Source organism: Delphinapterus leucas, chromosome 18, assembly GCF_059928025.1.
Source record: "Delphinapterus leucas isolate spDelLeu-1000000601 "Yukka" chromosome 18, BTC_Dleu_Yukka2, whole genome shotgun sequence".
In the NCBI taxonomy this organism is placed as follows: Eukaryota; Metazoa; Chordata; class Mammalia; order Artiodactyla; family Monodontidae; genus Delphinapterus; species Delphinapterus leucas.
The window spans coordinates 34,071,490-34,084,175 of NC_143146.1; the positions used below are offsets into that span (position 1 = coordinate 34,071,490).

At 34.5% G+C, this 12,686-nt stretch overlaps 1 protein-coding gene across 2 annotated transcripts in view; it reads left to right on the forward strand.

The window, feature by feature from the left end:
- DACH1 (dachshund family transcription factor 1) overlaps positions 1-12,686 on the forward strand; it is a 414,474-nt gene that overhangs the window by 342,177 nt on the left and 59,611 nt on the right. The window lies entirely within an intron of this gene.

The window sequence follows — 12,686 nt, forward strand, 5'->3', positions numbered from 1 at the left end:
CAAATGTGGATACATCTGAAATTATATTTCAAGTTGTTCTTTGCAATTCTTTATGACCAATTTACATATGAAAACACTTATTCATACAGGATTTTGATAAGTTCAGGATCTGGTATCATTGGATTGAGTTTATTCATATTTTGAAATCCAAGAAAAGTTTGTCAGAGAACAAAATTATCCAAATCTTTGGACTTTATTGGTCTATTAGACTGAATATTTATATTTCCTGTCAACTTCAGTGGTCTTTACACAGTCCTCATAGTTGCCATTTGATTTTTCCCTCTCTGTTTTGGAATTTTTCCTTTCTCCTGTGTTAGTTTTCCTCCTGATTCTCTAGAGGGAGATCAGAGCTTCTTTCTCTATGCCATTACTTTTCTCCTCTGACTTAATGGATGCTCATTAATTCATGTTCTAAACCAAATGGAAAATCATAGGATTCTAAATTCAAAAAAATTGTAAGTATGAGGAATATGATGCACAGAAAGCTAGGCAGTAGTCAGGATGCCAAGCAGACAGGTGGCAAGAATTTCTTGCAGGTGGTATGTAGCAAGTGAAGGCCTGTAAGCAATAGGCATTAGTGGATTCTGAAAAACAAATGTGTACACGTATTGGGGAACACTTGACCATAGAGAATTAGTTTCTGTGTCAGATTTCCAAAACCAAAAATGATAAGATAGAAAATGTAAGAACCCTAAGCCAAGGGAAACTGAAATATTGAGTGTGTAACCAAAGCACAGGTTCTGGCATGGGATTGGCCCCAATTATAATATTAAGAATAAACCCTGTAGGAAAACAAGGCAGGAATACAATTACTAGAAGCAGTACTGAGGGCCACAGCAGATCAGTAAAGACAAATTCATACTGAGTTTTTGTTTGTTTAATCTCTTAGCTTGATATGCCTTATATTACTCCTTCAGCTGATACTAATCATTGCCTTAAATGATTACTGACATTTGAATCTCTGGTTTGGAGCTAAATGGCATGTGCGTGGAGGCAAAGGAAAGAAGAGAAGGTAATTATTACAATTCTAGATCTGGGTGTATAAGGAGCCAACAAGTTTTCTTCCTTTTATTTTTTGGCCTTGTTTTTTGTTTCTCAATCTTTATTTAGAAACCAAGTAGAAATTTTCAGCTCAAAGTCTTTGGTAAGTAAAACAAATGTTTATCTCAACAGGAGTGTCATCAAGCCCTTATATTCCCTCCACCCTATACCTTGCTACATCCTGGAGTCTTCTTTCCAATTTTATCAGTTTGGTTAATGTCACTACTTTTTCCTGGCTCTCAAGCACACAAACTAAGGCTTTCTATTTGACTTTGACTTCTTTTTTATTACACAGTTTAGTCACCAATTCCTATGAAATTCTTGCCAGCATCTCTAGGATTGGAACGCCTGTTGATAACAAGGACTCAAATAGGAGTTTTCTAAATGGGCTGCCACCACTATACTCATATTTCTTCCATATTCTCATACTCTCATTGCCCACTCGTGATTTTCTAGAATTCTCATTGAAGCAAGGATTAGGACTGGTAATGGGCCTCTCTCATTGTTCCCTGTTACTATTAGCATTATTCCTATGAGGACTTCATGGGATATAGAACCAGGTAAGGTATGCAGTAGTAAAAAACCCTAAGTGATGAAATGGCATAAAATGTGATTTCACATTCTAGCTGTGTCCTTACTATGCAACTTTAGGAAAATTATTTCGTCTCTGTAAGATTCAGTTTCTTTTATGGTGAAAAAAGGATAATACTATGCAAGATTTTTTTTGTGTGAGAATCACATAAAATAATGCATTCAAAGGTCTAGTGTATAGATAAAATAAAAGCATTTTACTGCAACATTGCTTATAATAGCAAATATTTTGGAACTAACTGAATGCTGCAATGGAAGAATGAATAAATAAAACAGAGTGTAGCTGTATAATCTAATTCCATACAGCACCTCAAATGAATAAATATATCTATATGAACCAATTTAGATAAGTCTGAAAAACATAATAGAAGTTGGAAAAAGATATTAATAGTATGATGTTATTTATGTAGGATTAGCCCAAAAGTGTGTTAAAGGTTACTCATGGTCTCACACAAATAGGAATATATCCAGATCTATATTTCTATATATTATTTATAGCTATATAAACTAAAATGAAACACTACAAACTCATCATTTTAGTTGACTCTGAGAAGAAAGTGAATGGAATGGGACTGAGATTAATAAGATGATAGAAGGAGCAGCTGTGGAATTGGGCAATTAAGTGGTCGGTTTTTGAACATGTGAGTTTCAAGATGCCTATTAGCTATCCCATGGGAAGATGTGAGTCCGGAGATGAGGGCAGATCAGGCAAAAGGTCTGAGCTAAAGATATAAATTTTGGAGCCATCAGCATATAGATGGTATTTAAAGGCATGGGTCTGAATGAGATCATGAGGAATGAGTATAGCAAAGGAAAAAGGTCAGAAGGTACCATGTAATGTTTTGAGCTTGAAAAGATTAGATGAAAAGGAAAAGCAATAAAGAGACTAAGAAGCTGCTATTGAGGTTCTGGGAGAAGAAGAGAGAATGGTGTCCTGGAAACCAAGTGAAGAAAGGGTTTCAAGAATGAAGGAATGATCAACCGATCAAGGGCTGCTGATAAGTCAAGTACAGGGAGGTCTGAGAATTGACTATTGGATATGGCAATATGGGCAACACAGCTAATTTTGATAAAAGTCATTTTATTAGGAAGGTAGGAATAAAATACTGACTAGAGTGGGCTCAAGATTATATCTTGGGAAGAAGGTGAGATTACAGAGTTTAGCCAACACTTGAAAAGGGATATGAAAACTGGGACAGTAATTGGAGGGAAGGATGGTATCAAGGGAGATTTTCTTTTTTAGATTAGGTGGGTTATATTACAAAATGGCTATATACAGCTAGAAGTATTCAATAAAGGGGGAGAAAGTCTATTCAGAGAGGGCACAATTGTCCGAGCGATACCCTAATTATTTAGTAAAACTGAGACAGAAGAGAATGACTTACTTGATATTATCATTATTATTATTATTTTTGAAATGCTAGAATCCAGATTGAAATGCTTAGAGAAAATGTAAGCCAACCTTCCCCCCTAAATTTGAAAGTCTACATTCAGGATGGAGATAAATTCAAATTACAGCCAAGTAATCAAGTAACAATATAATTTTTAGCACATTCTATCTTTAAGTCTATATGGCACTCAACTGAAACAATACAAAGAAGTAAAAGTTATTCTTTTGTTTTCATTATCTTTCTAAGAGAAAATAAAAATAGTGATAGTAAGCAGCATGAGAGCTCAAGACAGATGAAGCCCAAGATGAAGAAGAGATAGGAAGAAAAGTCTTGGCTATTCTAAATGAATGCAGGCCACATGAATGATGTTTTAAAATGTTTGGATTAAATTTACAGCTGAATTTGCTGGTCCACAGACAAGAGAGCCGATTGATACGTAAACAAGCTAAAATGCAGTTATGATTCTTTTGAAAAATGGATAGAAGCTTATTTCACATAAGCTTGATAGTGACCCTGAGGATTCTAAACTCATTCTTTAAAGGAATTTCTTAGAAAACAGGATGGTAATCACTAGGACTGGCATGGGCGCTCCAGGAAAACATTCTTTCAATTTAACCTCATTTCTTTGACTATCAGGGAAATGTGGGAATAAGATGAAGAGATTTCAGTAAAGATATAGATAAGTTTTTTTTTTAAATGTTTAATTGTTAATAATTAATAGATGATAGAGGAAAATATATTAACACTTGAAGGACCAAATCTAAAGTAGAGGGAGAGTCTAAAGCTTTGATATAAATTTTGAGACAATAAATTATCTTTTTAAAAAAATTATTTCTCCTCACCATATACTAAGATTTTAGCCATGCCTTAAGGCTTGTATCCTGATTATCCTTCATTCTGAACTGGATTTCTCCTCTTCCAGGAAGTCCAAGAATGAACTAAATGTCCTTACTTGCTGCAATATTCCTCTCCTCTTAGCTTTGTTAGAGTGCATATACTGTATTACATTGAATTTGTTATTCATCTATAAATATTTCTAGAAAGACTAACTTCTAATTTGGCTGATTTGTCAACTGAACCATTTGGCAAAATAAAATATATTCATATTTCAGGGTTACTTTAGTTACCCAAAAACTCTCTGATGAAATTTAGCCATTGTGAAAGTAATTTTGTTTGTGAAGGAAATATCTCCCTTTAGAATATCATGATTTTTTGAAGCTGTTGTTATCCTAGGCACTGTATTCAAATCTCTGTGGAGAATTTGTGTGCTATACACTAAAAGTTAGGGAATAGGTTTTTAGAATACATGATAAGAGAAACAATGAGGACATTATATTTGATGATTCCCAACCAAAAGGAAGAGACTAATATAAATTCTTCCTGTAACTGCTAACCTGGGCCAAGGTAGGTAGGGTCTATATCAGAATCTTAAAAGAGTTACCTGTGAGTTTTGAAAATTCATATAAATATAACATTTTAACTTATCTTTATTATGATAGTTCTTCAAATATAAAGATAGTTATGATAGTAGTTATGATAGTTTTTCTAATATAAAATAACATTAAAGGGCAGTGAGAGTTTTTTCATGTTTGTCAAGAGTGTAGGAGTAAAACCTGCACGTTTGGTTTGCTTGTTCAAATGTGAAGCACTTTCTAATAAGGCTGAAGATTTTAATTGTTTTCAAATTTTCCAACAGTATTGTCATTTATGAAATTATGTTTCAATACATATGCTACTTATAATTTCAATACATATGCTACATATGTTAATCTTAAAGTATATGGGACAGAAAGTGTTAGTAATATAGACAATAGCAGTAAAACTTGCAGTTTCTAACTGGATTCCTCATTCTTGTGAAATCTTACTATATAGGAAGGAAGAATAAGTAATGAAGGATAATTTATTATGTCAAATAAACTTATTACTTAATTGCCTAAAGCCTTTGGTGAGAGTTTTTAAAGTAAATTAATAATCTAAACATAGAATAGTTATTGACTAACTAAATATATCAATAGAAGAGTTCTACACACCTGAATACCTGTGTGTACCTAGGTAGTTATATAGCTATGTTCATATGTGTATATAGTCATTTATATGCATATATACATATATATAATATAGTTTTCTTTGAATTTCCTTCAAAAACATTAGATCTTATAGGGTTATTTTACCAATAGTAATAGAATTTATCTAAATCTTTCTTAATGTGCTGTTAAGAAGATTCTTTAACCAATATATATACTCCAAATTTGAAATTTCTGAGTAAAACAAAATGCACAAAAATAGCCTGAAAGATTAATTTATTTCATTTTGAAATATTTTGAAACATTTTTTTATTTACTATACACATATATATTGAGAGCCTAGTAAGTGCAAGGCACTGCTCAAGGTATAGGGGACACAGTATCATCAATACAGAGAGGAATTTTGTCCTTGAGCAGCTTGCATTTTAATTAGAGGAGAGAAACCATAAATAAATATACAAGAAAATATAGGGTAGCAATAATGCCAGCTTGATTTGAATTGAACAAAACATGTCAGAGGAATGAATAGTAGGATGGTAGGATAAAATAGTTCTACATTCTCATGAGATATATGTGATTAGAAAGAATGTGCCTTTTCTGCAAGATGATCAGCCACAGACAATCTGCTCCCAAACACCATGGACCACAACCTTGTGTCCAGAGCTGTTGTGATTCTTGCCCCCTTACTTCTCTGATGTCTACACTAGCCACTCTCCTCACACTAGGTGGGTCTCAGCCGCACCACCCTTCCTCAGTTCCCATAACACATGTTCTCTTTCTGGCTAAGATTCATCTAACTTGAATGAATACAGTCTTCATGATTTGAAAAAAAGAATCCTCAAAGTGAATCTGAGGCATCCATGCAATTAGACATATAGGATATAAAGTAGAAGATAACAGGAAATACTTTGATAGGAAACCATTGCTTGATGGTTTTTTTTAATTTGAATTTTTAAAGTAATTTTCACTTTTCAAGCAGTTTTTCAAATTAAATTAAAAACAGGTAGTAAAGGAAAACTTATGCAAGATGTCTCATTTCTGTGTCCAATTTCTGACCTTTTCTTGAGCCAACAGCTGTTTTTCTCTTAAACATAACACATTAAAAAGCTAGGAACAACAATTTTATAATTTTGACAATGTCATCTGTTTTCTTTGCTACAAAGAGCAAGTGGTTATAAATTGGAAATCAATTTTTTCAAACTTTCTATAGTAAAGGTCCAGGAATTTGCATTATGCTTTTATGCTCTGAGAGTTGCAAAATAGCAGCTGTGCTGTTCAAGAATCCCCTTCTCGCAAGGGAAGAATGCTGACAATGATATAAACATACACTCTTAACTTTTTATATTTCCCTAAATCCTAAAAATTAGTGCTCTCCTTTGCACTTGTATATGACTATGTTAGAAAGCAGTTACTTTTAAAGGAAGAAGTCATAAAATCTCAATAGGTAAAAGGGTTATAAATGTCCTATCAAGTTTAACGTCCTATCAATTTCCAGGGAATAGTTTCTATAATATTCCTGACAGGGTGCTTCTTAACTTTGCATGGACAGTCTCTGTCATGACAAATTTACTATTTTCCAAAGCAGCCAACAGCACTTTTAGGTACATGAATCAGATCTTACCGTTTTCTACCCATGCTTACTAGTCCCTTTTCTGCACAGGGTAGCTACAAATATATTAATTTTTTTAATTGGAATTTTAAAATTTAGAACTTTAAATATCATAAATAATTTTTACATGCTAGGTTCACATTTCTCAAAAGACAATCCAAACTGAAAGCATTTTTTATTGTATACCTTTTCATTTGTTCAGATCCAACTAATTTAAAATGTAACCTCAGCAGAAATGCATCTTTATTAATATAAGAACAAAGGACTTAACAAATTAACTAGTTTCGGAAATAAATTGCATCAGATATTCAACCAGTCAATACTAAAAATGTATAACATGCATTGAGGCATTGAGGTTACACAGATAAACAAGATGGCCAGAATTCCTTCTTTCTCCTTTATTTCATGTTAAACACACCTAAGGAAACAAACCTGTAAAGAAGTATGTTTGATTATAATTGTCAATGAATTTGATCATCTGAAATAATCTTGGTAAGATAGTAATTAGTTTTTATGAATGGGAGGGGAAAAATGAATTGGTTCAAGCCATTGAAACTGAAGGTGTAGATAGAGCTTGTAAGTATCATCTCAGGAGACTTTGTACGTTCACGTGCCATGCTCTCGGTCTCAAAATGGTTTGGCAAGGGAGGTGAGAGTGAAGGGACCTATTAGAACACACCTGTGGCTTGGAAGGAGTTCTTGTGCTTAGTAAATTAACAGAAATTAATTTATCTAGATCAGCATGCTGATGTCTAGATTAGGGCAGTGTCCCAGTAGCTTGGTGCATGGTATCTTATCAGAGTAGAGTGGTCACCAAGAACTATGAAAGTTCCCGGTACGAGGATGGAGTGACACTGATGGAGTCAGGAGAGGGTTGGGTCTGCTAGAGAAAGAATGACTTAGAAATCTAGATAAAGTTTTTGTGGTGGAAAGTGAGGCAATATCATGGCTAGGGTCGCATGATGATGAAATTCAGGAGAAGCTAAATTGGAACAAGTGCAGAAGACAATTTGGGACAATAGCCAAGGACTGATTGTAGCTGATCAATGGGTAAGGCATGGCACCTGCTCCTTCTGAAGTAAATCTCTTGGACAATAATGTTTTTTTGTTTGTTTGAAGAATCTTTAAGTACGCCTTGATTTTTTTACCTCATGAAATGCATGTGTCAATTTAAAAGTGACACTGTCATGGTTAAATATTTCTCACAAGGAGAGTATAGACCTTGTTTGTATGGTGGCATTAGGAAAAGGATTGGAGTGAAATTTACAGAAATTTACCTTGGTGAGCTACTTAAAGTTAGGGTTGGTGTTAAAGGTCTGTTATACTCATGGTTGGAGTTCTCTGGTCCCATATATGGAGAATCTGTAATTTCAGTTCTAAGATATCTTTGCTTCAAACATGAATAATCATAAATGTGACAGTGGAAGTTGTCAATTTGGGGGAATCTTGGCTGCCTAGGGTGACCATTAGGTGGATTTCCAGGGAATAAGTCAGACCTTGCTTAAAAATGAGTGAAATAGAAAATCTCTAAGTTTTCTTTCTACTCTGAGATAAAATAGCTGTAGAATTATTTTCTTTTTTTGAGTGTATGTTACTTGTACATATCTGAGCACACATATCAAATACCTTTTTAAAATTCTGATAAATATCTTACATTTTACTCCTTGGATGTTTAAAGAACATAGGCTCTAGAGCAAGACTACTTGGGTTCAAACCCGGCTCCTCTCCTTACTAGCCCAGTTATCTTGGCAAGTTAATTAACTCATTTTTACCTCTCTCTACTCAAGTGTAAAATGAGGATAACACTAGTAACAATCTAACAACTATTGTGAGGATTAAATGAGTTAATGCATGCAAAGTGCTCAGAACAATGCTTTGCACGCATAGGAAGCACTCTGTATATGCTAGTTATTTTGATGATACTGGTGATAATCTTTATCATACCAATACCTCTGACTTTTTGAAAGAAAAATGAGTTAATAGAATCTTTCCTAACTGACCTTACTTTTTTTTTTTTTTTGCGGTACGCGGGCCTCTCACTGCTGTGGCCTCTCCCGTTGCGGAGCCCAGGCTCCGGACGCACAGCCTCAGCGGCCATGGCTCACGGGTCCAGCCGCTCCGCGGCATGTGGGATCTTCCCGGACCGGGGCACGAACCCGTGTCCCCTGCATCGGCAGGCGGACTCTCAACCACTGCGCCACCAAGGAAGCCCTGACTGACATTACTCTTATGTTAAAAACTTTTTATTATAGAAACTCTCAAACGTGCATAAAATTAGAAAAGGATAATGAACCCCCCATATACCTACCCATCATTCAGCTTTAACAGTGATCGTCTCAAGCCCAGTCTTGCTTCATAAATTCTCCCATCCAACTCCTCCTTTCCCCCAGAGAGTTCTGAAGCCTGTCCCAAACATATTTTATTTAATCAGTTGATGTTTCTTTATTTATTTCTAGTGTGTATCTCTTAAAGATAGGGACTCTTTTCCCTAAATCATAATCATATTATCATTCCTAAAATCCCTTAATATTTATTAAATATCCTGCCAGGTTTCACATTTCACAGATTGTCCTATGTGTACATGTGTTTGTGGGTATGCATATCCTTGGAGTCAAAATGTTCTTTTTCCCTGTATTTCCTCCAAATAAAATCCTTTTTTTGTGGGGGAAAAAAGTCTTTATTGTTAAATAAATAAAGTGATAGTTTTTAGGGTCAATCACTTTTGAACTTGTTTTGTCTGAAAAATGAAATATGTGTACCAAACAATTTCCAAAGATATCTCACACTTTCGTAACTTCATGGTAATTTTAGTCCATGTGCAAATCAGGGTTTAAGGAATCCACAATGCCAGAACTATTCAATATTTCAGGGGAATAATTTGAGAATTTTGTTCTGTTATATTCACTTAGCAATAAGATTCATTTTGGGTTAGGAGACTCATAAATGAAATAGAAGTGGGCAGAGGTAACAAGAGAGAGCAGAATATCAAGCCATGGCACACCATGAGGGTGCCCAGTGTTCCTCGTCATTTTCTCTTTACTTCTCAAGGAATATTAATTTTGAAAAGGCCTTGGATTTATGTGACAAATTCTCTCCCCACCCCCTGAAAATTCTCAAAGCACATTTCAGAAACTCATTTTTGGCACATGAAAATTTAAGTAAATTGGCCAAGGTCACAGCACAATAAGGGCAGAGTTATCAAGGCAATGCAGTTTCCTGCTTTTTCCACCATCCATGAAATTAGAGTAACTCCACCCCTTAAAATGAAAGGGTCTACTTTTTTTTCTTTCTGAAATTATAAACCATGATTTGGAAATGTTATTTTTACCATTAACTCAGACTCTCAAAAGTGGTCTTTTAAGGCTATGAAATGTTTGTGTGTGCATTATTTCAGCTACTACAACTGCATATATTACAACCTATACAATTTGCTTTAAAAGAAGAGTGGCTTTTTTGTTTGAGCTGATTTTCTTTTCATGAGGTATGACATGATGAAGAAGCTATCTGTAGGAACAAAACTAGTTCACTTTCTATGGGCAAGCACAAGCTGTAAAGTAGATTATTAAAGTACACAGAAATAGAAAGTTAGATCAGAAGTGATATTTTACTGTGAGGTCTTCTTTCGGCCTTATAAAATGAGAAAGAACTAACCTTGTTCTATTTCTGAGTCCTGAAAAAAGCCTCCTAGCAGGCATACCACCTTTAATTAGGTTTCTGCTTTTGGGAAGCATTCTACCAGCCCCCTTTCATTTATTTTTAATGATGTTATCACTAACAGGCAAACAGCCCCTTAATAAAACAAAAACAGTTTCTATATAAAGCCTGGTGTACATGTCCTGAGTCAGTCATCTAAAAACAAATGTTATGATTGTTTCCGTTGTGCTCTTAGAACGCTTAATGGCCCTACTGTGCAGATATGCAAAACATCAACCTAGGAACTATAACCGTGTCTGTTATGCAGATTTCAATAAATGCTTTCCCATATTCACTTGCAGTATCAGCAGTGAGGTTAAACCTACAGGGTCATGGAAAAGACAGAAAGGTCAATTAAGTGGGTTTTTTCGGCATAAGCTACACCAGCTCCTTCATAAATACTTACAGCTTAAGACTTTAAGAGACAAGCAGGGGTGAAAGCCACCCAAAATGTTTAAAAGTTAAATCAGTGTGTGTGTGTGTGTGTGTGTGTGTGTGTGTGTGTGTGTTTAATGTGTGGCACCATTGTATTTTGCCAAGAAATTCCAGTTTGTGGGAGGAAAAAAAATCTATGCACAGATACCTGAGTATTTTAGTTTCATCTTCTCAATGGCCAAAGGACAATTTTGCTGTCAAAGCCAAGTTTAGATATTAAAATTAATGTATAGCTTGATTTAGTGTTTCCTCCATACATAGATTTTGAAACACAAATGCAGAATAGACAGAAATTAAAGACTCTCTTTTGAGAATAATGGTAGAAAATATACACTTTCCCCTTAAATATACAAAGTTTCTTTAGGACACTTAGTATCCCTGTTTTCCTTGAACTGTTATCCCTGTGCGGTTTCCTCACAACCCTTTCACCTTCCCTGTTTAAATATTTCCCAGTATTCAATGCCCATTTCGAATGCACCTTGCCATGAAAATTTTATTTTTCTTCATTCTGCTGTCAACTTGCATCATCTAAGTATAATCTCTTCTTTTTCTAAATAACCACTGGGTGTCATTTGAATCAATCCTTTGGCACATAACCTTATTAGGATTATAACTGTATGTATTTTTTTATCTTCTTCCTAGGGCTTCCTCCTAACCCAAGGTAATGTCTATGAAATTGCCTTGTAATCAATAGAGAGGTTTCCCAGTAGAAAGTATTTTTAGTTTTATTCTCCCGGGTGTAGTAAGCAGAGTCTATATCCTTCTCATTTCAGCTTCTGCCTCATCTCATCTCATTCACATATTCTTTCAACAGATATCAATCAGTTCTTACCGTATGTTAGGGAGCTGCAATACATGTTCTATTTCTTCCCTTAAGGAGTGGTCCTGAACTTTTGTCAGCTTCTCAACAGTAAACAACCCATGATAGTTGCATATGTGTGTAATAAATACTTTATGCCTTAAATTAGGCAGAACTGTGAGCTTGGTGTATTTCTTAGCACACCTCCATCATCCTGCCAAACATGCACTTACAATGATCTCCTTTGAGTATTAAATCTTCTTGTTTGTTTACCCAAACTTGAAATCCAGAGTTCTAATACTGCTTCCAGTATATCCAAGCAATTAAGTGTTCTTATGCTTTTCAGTCTATTTCTCCAAAATCTGTACTATTTTCTTTTTGTGTAAGTCAATTTACCCATTTTCTTTAGGACCTGCTACCTGAAGAAAATCAGTAAACTAGTTCATCCTATTTGGCCCTTTCTCAAGTTATTTCTATCATAGTCAATTTTAACTGTTCACTGAACTAACTCAGGTTTAGTTTATATACGGCAACTGTAATAATATACAGTAGTAATTTTATTATCAACATGATATTTCATCATCACAAGGCTCATTAGAGAGAAATAATATAGAAACCACAGGCTTATGGCTCATGGTACAATATTAGGTTTCCCTCCATGGCACATTGAAGCCAAGTTTACAATAGGAAATTTCGAATAAATTTAGTTATTTCTTAATTATTAATACTTTATATTTATTATCATTTTATATTTCACAAAGCACTTTCATATACATAATCTAATTGGATTTGAACTACAGTCCTTTCAGTCTGTGGTCTTCATTTTAATAAATAGACCAAATGAGTCTCATAGAACATAACAGATGGATTCTTTGCTCAGTTATTTGCTAACACTTGGTAGAACCAGGACTTAAACTCACCCCTTCTGAATCTAGCCTGGCTTACTTCTCATTTTACTGTAACCGTATCACATTATGGTAACGATTTTATGTAAAAAAATGGAGTAATTTTAAATCCAGAATTTGGAAAGTGGGCTTAAAATTTAAAATATGAGAAAGGACTTATTTTGTGATATTCCTGGATATCTTATAAGAATTGGAATA